The sequence below is a fragment of the Pyrus communis genome, chromosome 3 (assembly GCF_963583255.1).
Source record: "Pyrus communis chromosome 3, drPyrComm1.1, whole genome shotgun sequence".
Classification (NCBI taxonomy): domain Eukaryota; kingdom Viridiplantae; phylum Streptophyta; class Magnoliopsida; order Rosales; family Rosaceae; genus Pyrus; species Pyrus communis.
In genome coordinates, this window is record NC_084805.1 from 14,920,267 (window position 1) to 14,930,483 (window position 10,217).

Here is a 10,217-nt window from a genome sequence, read left to right on the forward strand (position 1 = left end):
TGATGCGTCATATCCTCAAATCTTCACATAGGTATCCTTTAACCTGAAGTTTAGGTTCGATTCAAGGAATTGCATGCTAAACCTACTCCATGGGAAAGCTTATTATTAAGCCTTCTTATGACAAGATTCATTCGAATCCTTATATTTTTCTACAAAGGATTCAAGGGGACATTTATGGACCGATTCACCCTCCATGCGAACCATTTAGATATTTTATGGTTTTGGTTGACGTTTCCACACATTGGTTACACATTCGCTTGGTTTCCACAAGGAATGCTGGATTCTCTAAACTGTTGGCTCAAGTTATCAAGCTCAAGGCTCACCACCCTAATTATTCGATCAAATCTATTCGATTGGATAATGCTGGAAAGTTCACGTTTAAAACTTTTGATGACTATTGCACGTCAGTTAGGGTTGAATTTGAACATCCAGTACCCAATGTTCACACCTAGAACGGCCTGGCATAAACATTCATTAAGCTCTTAAAAATGATTGCTCGATCGTTGGTCATACGTACTAAGCTCCCAATTGCTGCTTAGGGCCATACAATATTACACGTAACCATGTTGGTCCACCTGAGGCCTGTTGCGACCCAACCATATATCACTCTTCAGTTGGTTATCAGATACAAACCCGACATATCGCATCTACGTGTTTTTTGTTATGTGGTCTATGTTCTGATTTTGCCGCCCTTATGTACAAAAATGAGGCCTCAACGAAGAATGAGAATATATGCTTATACTTCAATTATTCGTTACTAAGAACCTTTAACGGGCGATCTGCTTATCATTTGTTTCGTGGATTGTCACTTCTATGAGACAAATTTTCTATTGTTAGGGAGAGATAAAAACGTCACCATTCCTGAATAATGACACAAATTATCGTGGACGACTCCCACTTTGTCTCATTTAGATCCCCGCACCGCTCAATCTGAAACTGAAGTGCAGCGTATATTAAATCTTCAAAACGTAACCCATAGCATACCAGTTGCTTTCACCGATTTAGCACGAGTGATAAGATCACATATTCCAATTGCGAATGTGCCTACAAGATAGATGTACCAAATATACAACGAACTTCCTCCTGGAGGCCCGAGACGCCACTTTGGCCGATCCACGTACATTGGCGACTAGCTAATCCTCTAACTCTACACAAAAGAGTGGCAGACCACTTGGTTCAAAGGATTAACACTGCCGAAAAAGGAACCCCACGACACTGGCCTCTGTTGAGCCTACCGTGAACCCAACCGTCACCTATTCATTCTATCCAACTCATGAGGAAATTCTAGATTACAGAGCGTCATTAAATTAACAAAGCCACTTCCTGAGAATTGAGAGATTTCAGTCCATTATGCTAGCTTGGATAATGTTTGGTGTAGAAATGAGATGATCATCGATTATGCATTAGCATATGCAGTAGCTACTGAGATCATGTTGAGTGATGCCCATTGATGCTTGTTCTGTTGATGAATGAAGACGTAGAATTGATTGGTTAAACTTGAAGCAAGAAATCTAAGTGAACTTGATTCGCTTGCGAAACGTAAAGTGTTTGGACCTATAGCTCATACTCCTCCGGTGAAGGTCGTTGGCTACAAGTGGGTTTTCGTTCAGAAGCGTAATGAGAAAAATGAAATGGTGCATTACAAAGCTCGTCTTGTTGCGTAAGGCTTTTCACAACGCCCCCAGGATTGACTATGACGAAACTTATTCACCCGTTATGAATGTGATTACTTTTCGCTACCTTATCAGTTTGGTATTTTATGAAAAACTGAGTATGCAACTAATGGACGTAGTAATTGCATATCTCTATGGGGATCTTGATAAAGAAATATATATATATATATATATATATATATATGAAAGTTCTCGAATGACTTACATTGACTGGATCAAATATTTCAAAACCTCGGAACACATTCTCAATTCGGCTGAGGTGTTCACTATACGATCTGAAACAATCTAGAAGAATGTGATATAGTCATCTGAGTGAGTATTTGACTAGTCAGGGATATATGGACAATGAACTATGCCCTTTGTGTGCTCATTAAGAAGTCACATTCTGGTTTTGCGATTGTTGCAGTTTATGTTGATGACATGAACCTCATCGGAACTCTTGAAGAGCTCACTAGAACTGCCATGCAACTTAAGTCAAAATTTGAGATGAAAGATCTATGAAAGACTTGATACTGTCTCGATCTTAAGATAAAGCACTATTCAGATGAAATCTTAGTACATCCATCGAACTACACCCAAAAGGTGTTGCGTCGCTTTAATGAGGATAAAACGAAGCCTTCATGTACTCCTATGGTTATTTGATCGCTAGATGCAAAACGAGATCCCTTCTTGAAGGAAGATGATGAAGAGATTTTAGAGCCCGAAGTTCCTTATCTAAGTGCGATAGGCGCTTTATTATACTTAGCTCAATGCACTAGACCCAACATCTCATTCACTATTAATATTTTGGAAAGTTATAGTAATGCACTGACACGCAGACACTAGATTGGTGTTAAATACATCTTTTGTTACCTTAAGGGTACTACGAATTTGGGCTTGTTCTATCCCTATGGATCCTCAAGTGATGCTGCACCCCTTTATCTCTAGTCGATAATCGTCTTGTTGGTTATGCCGACGTATGATACTTATCTGATTCACACAATGTGTGCTTTCAAACGGGTTATCTCTTTACTGTTAGAGGCTTCGCAATATCTTGGAGGTCAACTAAACAAAAATTAGTTGCCACTTCTTCTAACCATGCTGAAATTCTCGCCCTACATGAAGCTACTCGGGAATGCTTCTGGCTGAGAGCAGTTATGACCCATATTTGAAGCTTTTGCGATCTTTACTTCGTCGTTGATGTCCCGATGATGATTTATGAAGATAACGTAGCATGCATTGAATAACTCAAGAAACGTTACATCAAATGAGACAACACCAAGCATATTACACAAAGTTCTTCTTCTCACATCAACAACAAGAGCATCAAAATATTGAAGTCATGCAAATCCGTTCACAAGACAATTTGGCCGACCTCTTCCCCAAATCACTACCAAATGTGACATTTCAGAAGCTTGTGCAAGGAATAGGTATGCGTAAACTTTCTAAATTGTAACATTGTTAGTTCTTTTTGGAATTATGTCAAACTCAGGGGGAGTATCTTGAAGTATACTTGTTTGATCTTAATGCACTCTTTTTTCCTACGATTAGGAGCATTTTTTCTACTTGGTTTTTGCTACCTAATGAGGTTTTGACGAGGCACCCACCTTAGGTTGATCATACCCCTAATGACGTCCCGTAGATGTTTCATTTGACTTTGCATTTGCTCACGCATTTTTCCTTAGACCATGTATTTTGTCCCTACTTGGGTTTTTCCATAGCCTTAGGGTTTTTTTGTGAGACTTGGTTCCATATGCAAGTTCCTACTTTAGTTTGAGACTAGTGTGTTCCCTAAATCTACTTGAGTATTTACACACTCAAGGGGGAGTGTTATAAACTTTGTATTTAAGTATGATTATGTAAATCCTAAATTAGATTTGATATAGTTATTCTTCCCTTTTAGGACTTGTTTTTCTTGGAGGAGAAAGATTATTCCCTCCCTTGTTACTATATATAAAGGCATTGCGTAGGGGAAATAACAAATCCTCAACACAACCCTATAAACATATCTCTCTCTTTGCTGCGCATCCCTTCTCCTCTGTCAGATTAAAGCCACAACATAAAAGTGTAAATGTGAAATCCCGTCCCCGGATTTCACTGTTTAAAATTACGTATTTCGTATTTCGTATTTCATATTGTTATTTGTTGTTTCAATGCGTTTGTATTTGCGGCGTATTTTTTTTCGATAATTGAAAAGGACGAAATTACCCCTATTGTATTAAATGAGATTCTTCATGGACGTATTTGATCTTTTCATGACTTTCCAGATTTCTTTACATATTCAGATAGTACGTCTCGATATGGATGCATGAGCGCAAAACAGAATGTAATTTGGAGTTATAACTAAAGAGTTATAAGCGAACGAAGTTGAGGACAAAATGATCATTTGACCATATATAGAAGGCTCAACAAATCTGATGTGCCACATGTGTGGCTGTGATTGGAGAAGGAAGAGAGAAATGTGGAAAGGAGGGGACGAGAGATAGGAGAAAAACACCGAATCGGATCCCCTTTTTGACCCGCACCTCGACCCAACGGTTTCCATGTTTTTTGACACATTTTCAAGTGGTTTTTCCAACGATTCACAGCCACCCACCACCTAAAAGCAACTCAGCATCAACTCCTCTTCCATTTCCACCCAAAATCGACGGGAGTTGGGTCCCGATTCATGTTGAACCGCGACGGTGGAGCTGGGGGTTTTAGGGCTGCGATCTGCCATTTTTTAATGTGTTACGATTGTCCACCATCCCCAAAATACTCATCCTGAGCCTAGGAACAAACCCCAAACAATTTTGGGGGCGGCGGTGTAGCGGGAAAACCGAATCGAAGAGCATTCATTTTTGGGTTTTCGGCTAATCAAAGATGATTTGAGGTGTTTCCCAGCCGTATTAGACTTCAGCCTAGGTATGAAAGTTGTCCCTCTCATTGAGCTTTGTTTTTTTGTAAAATTTGGTAATTTTTAGAGTTAGTCGGAAAATTAGGTTTCCATTCGCCTGAAACTGCCATTGGCGGCGGCGCTTGCGGTGGCGCGTGGCCAATGGGTCGACGATGCTATTTTAAGCTAAATTAGATGTCCTAATTTTAGATTCGATATCTACTTGATGTTTTGATTGTTTGAACCTATTTTCATTATGGTACACCACTTGATCACTATATGAATCGACGATTCAACCGTTGCATTGTCACCAAACTTTAATGCATTATAGTACATAATATTTGAGGACCTTAGGAACTTACGGATTAGGAATCCGAGGTGTGGATCTTGATGAATTGAATTTCTAAGTTTGTAAAATTAAATGTTGACCGCTATTTAATTTTAGTAATTGGCGGAGATTTGACCATTGGATCGTTTCGAAATTTTAGGATATTGTTCTAGAAGAATTAATGAGACTCTTGGGAAGTTACGGATCAAAAATTCGTGGACAGATATTCTGGATTGAATTACGTAGGGTTATGGACCCCAATCGTTGACTGAGAGTTGACTTTTGGTCAACATGTCTCGAACCCTTTGAAATACTAAATTAGAGACTCAGTCAGGCTTTGTGGGCTTATCTCAGTGAGTGACTTTAATATATGTGATATTGTTATTATCCTGAAGCCCATCCGTGCTAGTATACTTTGTGGATTTCTAAATTATGTTTTATGTTGAATAATTGTTTTTATAAAGTTTGCCATCGATTTACTTTATGAAATGTTATGTGATTTGTTGGAATTGTTTATGAAATGTGTTTTGAAATATATATAATTTTGAAATGTTTGTTGAACGCGAGGGCTAGTAGAGGACTGATACCCTAGTGTCATGGGGTTAGGTGACACACCATGTAGCAGTGGTACATGGATGGTTCTGCTTGGTTAATCCGTTATAGGGGATCATACTATTTATGGATCGTGCTTGGTTAATCCGCGATGGGCGATCTTTATGGCCATACATACTTAAGGGTGATCATGCTTGGTTAATCCATGATAGGTGATCACTGCCTAACAGTTTTGTAGGTGTGACTCTGCTTGGTTAATCTGCAATGGGGGTCAGTACCTACTTGGTTATCTTCTCAGAGGTGGTCCTGCTTGGTTAATCCGCAATAGGGGACCATACTATTTATAGATCATGCTTGGTTAATCCGTGATGGGTGATCATTGCCAAACAGTTTCGTAGGTGTGACTTTACTTGGTTAATCCGCAATGTGGGTCACTACCTACTTGGTTACCTTCTCAGGGGTGGCTCTGCTTAGTTAATTCGTTACGGAGGGCCGCTTCCTGTTTGGTTACTTATGTAGGCTTCAGTCGAATTGCATCCCTTTAGCCCTAGTTTTTAGTGTATTTATGAACGATAGTTTTTGAGAATCTTTGTGGTTTGAATTAGAAAAGCCGTTACATATCTGGGTGACTATTTTGGAGTTTTTAGCGACTTAACTATGATTTCATAAGTATGAACTTATTTTTGAGGTTTATAAATTGTGATTAATGGTCTTTCTTTTTATTGATTATCACATAGAGTGTATTGTTGTCACTCACTCGAGCTTTGCAACTTATTCGGGTTCTTATTGGGCTGATGCACCATTTCCTGGTGTAGGTACTGATTGTACAGGTGATAGGTCTAAGTAGATTACGAGAAGTCGCTTGGTATTTTGGTTTCGTTGATTGGTCGGGAACCCGATGTTGTTGGATTTTGTTGGGTGGCACTCTATTTTTCTGCTAGAAAATGTTTTACGAAAAGTTCAGAGTTTAACAAACGGTGAACTACGAATGGCTCAAACTCTATTTAGGGTACGTAGGCAGTCTAACGAGTAGGTTAGATGCAGCCATAAAGTATACAAAAATTACTACACAATTCGAACCTTGAGTTGTGTTTGTACATATCCCGGAGGTGGAGTATGTTAGATATACGGGTATTGGTGACGTCACGTGTCGATCATGGACATATGTTAGGACCGGGGCATGACAGTAAAAGTCTGAAACCCATCATCATCCTCGTTGTTAAATATAGAGTTATATAACTAATACATGATATAGTTACATGGTGGAAGTTTTATCTATGCTAAAAGAGATAAGGTAATTAAACTGGGTGGGTTGCTTGAGAATATTACAAAATTGCACGTCTCTTTTGAAAACCCTTCTCACAGGTTCATTAAACAACAAAACAAAACATACAGTGTGACAACCCATTCCAAATTTTACGTTTTTATTTTATTTTAAAAGCGTGAATTTACAAAATTGCCCTAGAGGTAAGGGCTTTGACTTATGTTGACCATCGTCTAGAGAGACGTATGACTTATTCTTTTATCATATACTCGTAATACTTGTGGATGTGAACGCATAGGCGAAAGCCGTTTGCGAGTCCGGATTATAACGGTATAGTTATGGACGTTTGAAAATGGCTATTTAAAGTTTAGTTATAAATTATTTGAATTGCACCTTGTGGGAAAGTGGACAATCTGATTTTAGGCACAAATAGGAAGGAACCAATTAAATTAGAGGGAGAGGGTGAGACCCAATCAGAAAAAGAAAAGGAAAAAAAAAAAAATTCCCAGTTTTCCTGTGGGTTTTTCCAACTTGCAACCACCATTTTCCAAGGTCGATTTCGGCCAACTCCGGTGGAGTTTTTCGATGCCACCACCACCATCTTGAAGCTCTCATTCCCCTCTACAAAACCCACCCAAGAACCACCTTGATTAACCACGGTATGTGGCGGGGTGAGGCCACGAAAGTTGGCGGTTCTCACGGTGCTTCGGGCACCCTTTTTGATTTTCCGGCAAATCGGCAAAGTGATGGCCGATGCCACCACTTGGGCTTTGTAGCCCATGATCCCAGGAGCAAAACCCAACCAACCTTGACCCCGTTGGACCACTGTAGAAGACGAATCGACACCGGGAAGTTTTAGGCACCCGCCAGCTTTGTGGGCAAAATTGACCATCTTCCATCCACTTTTGGACTTTGTGTCAAGTATGAAAGTTGCTCCACTCACTGAGATCTTCATTTCTGTGAAGTTTGAGAATTTTTGGGAATAGTTGGATTTTCCGGCGAGTCGGGGCGGCCGACCGCCACCCGCAGCGGCGAGTGGCCAGTGGGCCGCCAATGCTATCTTTAGGCTATGTCGAATGTCTTGAATTCAGTTTTGTTATTTGAATGACGTAGGTTGATCATTGGAGCCTAAATTTGTTACAATACGTTACTTGATAAAAATGTAAATCGACGATCCGACCGTTGGATCGTCACCAAAATTGGATACATTATATTACGTAATATTTAAAGATCATAGGAATTTATGGATTGGGAATCCTATGTACGGATCTTACTGAATTGGATTTGTAAGTTAGTAAAATAAATGTTCACGACCACTTGTTTTATGCAATTGGCGGAGATCCGACCGTTGGATCGTAATGAAATTTTAATATGTTGTTCTAGAAACATATTGTGGATCGTTGGGAGTTACGGATTGGAAATCTGATATGCGGATCTTCCAGGTCGAGTTATACAGGGTTGTAGACCCTACCGTCGATCTTTGATCGACTGTTGACATGTGGTCAATGGGTCTCAAACTATTTTAGAATGCCCTTGTGGTTGTGTTTTATGTGAATTACGTATTCTACGGATAAGAATTCTGAGATGTGATTTGATAATTGGTCACATGGACCAATCATTCAGGACGCCTCGATGCGTGCGCTAGAGAATCATAGCGTGGACTCCAAGTGAGTGCATCTTTTCCTTTTTATCGTACATATTATTGAGAGTTCTATTGACACTTTTAAATTGATTAGGTATATTACTTTCATATATAATTATTGTGAATGCTTGAAGTACTATATGAACTACGAATGGCTTGATCCCTGTTTAGGGTACGTAGGCAGTCTAACGAGACGTTAGATGCAGCCATAATATATTTGAGACAAAAGCCTTATTTGGGAAATTGAGTAATGCGAAGGAAATTGGTAAAGGCAAGTTTTAGTTTTGTGAATTAGTTAGTTAATTAATGTTAATTGTGTTGTCATGGATAATTATCCCTGAAAATAAGTAGTTCGGGAGTAGGGCGTTATTGATTGTACATTTCACACCGTATTGTTTATAATTGAAAATGCTACAACATGGTTGAGTATTAGATTGCATCATGGTATATCCATATGTATACTACTTGCATATAATTATTGGGAATACTTTCAAGTGCCTAGGTGAACGCAGGACACCCAGGTAAGCTTCAGGTGAGTACATGTTGATGTTAGTGATTGTAATGAGTACGATTGTATTGAGATATAATATAGCTCATAAACCTGCACCTAGGTGTTAGTGCTCCCGCCCGTGGCCAGGGCACAGTCCTTCACTTGATGTTCACTTCTCGCACCTTACACTCACCTTGGATCCAAGGTAGGTGCACAGTCCTGTCGTACAGACCACTTTAGGTGGTTCCGACTCGTAAGTAACCCGCGATTATTCGCACAATCTTCATGTGATCGTAGCACTTGAGCGTATTTATTTACACCCAGTCCTGTCGTACAGACCACTTTAGGTGGTTTCGACTCGTGTGCAGGTATATTTTGAGCTATTGGTTAGCCATAATTGATGAGATATGGATAAGTCGTATAGGTCACTATAGGTGACTCCGACTTATATGATAGCCATGATTGATGAGATATGGATAAGTCGTACAAGTCACTATAGGTGACTCCAACTTATATGCTAGCCATGATTGATGAGATATGGATAAGTCGTACAGATCACTATAGGTGACTCCGACTTATATGCTAGCCATGATTGATGAGATATGGATAAGTTGTACATGTCATTTTAGATGACTCTGACTGACATATCATTTTGTATTGATTAAGTTCATTTGGCCTACTTATTAATGCATGGTGGAGTTGATGGCAAGCCGTGGTTTTGGTCATTTCTGAGTATGGTTTGGATATATGTATATATGTTGTACTGTCCTATAGAAAACGATAAGGGAATTACAGTGAGGGGTTATTACGGTTTGAAAGATAATAGTTTTGGGAAACTTGGTTTTACAGCTTACTCACACTTTCTGTTTTGTACCCCTTCAGGTTTTAACTGCTGAATTCGTATCGACGAGGATATATAGCTAATCTTAGTAGTGGTGGCTACTTTTAAGGGTATGATTCTTACCCACACTACTGTACCTTACTTATGCTATGACATCGCGTGTGAAATGGGTTCACTCCCACTCGTAGCGCACTCTGGTATTTAGACACTTTTAGATTCAAATTTATTCACTTTGTATACACTATCACATTTTATGGCTTCGTCACCTTCCAGGTGTCGGCCAGCACAGCTCGATTCAGGATCCAAGTGGACCTTCTGGGTCGGGGTGTGTCATACAGTCTAGTGATACACTTGTAAGTGAGAGGTCTTAGGTTCGATTATCACCAAACATAGATTTGAACCACATTACTATGGCTCACTCATTGTGAGACTTACCTACTCTTCCACCCCTTAGTATAGTTAATATCATTTGTTCAAAATAATAATAATAATAATAATAAATGAAAAGACCCATCGTTTGGCTAAAATTTTCAAGAGAAAAAGAAGAGTGAGGATGGCTTCACCTTTCAAAAC